The sequence below is a fragment of the Oncorhynchus keta genome, unplaced genomic scaffold (genome assembly GCF_023373465.1).
Source record: "Oncorhynchus keta strain PuntledgeMale-10-30-2019 unplaced genomic scaffold, Oket_V2 Un_contig_11573_pilon_pilon, whole genome shotgun sequence".
NCBI lineage: Eukaryota > Metazoa > Chordata > Actinopteri > Salmoniformes > Salmonidae > Oncorhynchus > Oncorhynchus keta.
In genome coordinates this window covers 1-674 of record NW_026277548.1, presented here as the reverse complement: position 1 = coordinate 674, position 674 = coordinate 1, and the positions used below count along the sequence as shown (strand labels likewise).

The 674-nt window shown below is 45.1% G+C and overlaps 1 non-coding gene across 1 annotated transcript; it reads right to left on the bottom strand.

The window, feature by feature from the left end:
- Positions 1–408: 408 nt before the first annotated feature.
- trnal-cag (transfer RNA leucine (anticodon CAG)) lies at positions 409–492 on the bottom strand. Its single transcript has one exon. It is a non-coding gene; the product is annotated as a tRNA-Leu (tRNA).
- Positions 493–674: the final 182 nt, after the last annotated feature.

Below are 674 nucleotides of genomic sequence, written 5' to 3'. Positions count from 1 at the left end.
AAACCGTTGAGGCCTAGATGCCATCTTGTTCGAGGCCAACTGCCCATTATGCCAAACCTACGCTCACCAGGTTTCGGCTTGAAATATTTTCAGTTTTCCATATAAGGCCCCGTCGTGATTCGTGATGTTTTGTCCAATATAGCAATATGATAGCTTATGCCCTCTTGTGGGATTTTCCGGGACAGCGGAAAAATGACCAAAAATTTGATTATTTTATAAAACGGAAACCGAATGTCGGACAAAGTTCATTTGATGACTTCCCGTTAGGACCGGCCCTGCCGCTCGGCCCGAAGCCGTCCATAAAATTTGCACAAAAACGTTTTCGGACGTCTAGTAAGGACCGTACGTTTGCAATATGGACTTTCTCACTAACCATACAGCAAATGTCAAAATGTTTACCTTGAGGTATGTCAGGAGTGGGATTTGAACCCACGCCTCCATGGAGACTGCGACCTGAACGCAGCGCCCAGCAGACCGCTCGGCCATCCTGACTACAGCACAGTAGGACAACAGGTCCACATGGCTGAAATCTTAACAAATGGCTTAATGGGTATTTTCAAACGCAATCATGTTATTATTTATTTTTAGGGTTTAACAAGGCAGCTCAACTGTGACATGTGGCTTGACTTTAGATGTGGCCAGTTGATTACCCTGCAGACTTTAAGAGTGTCTTC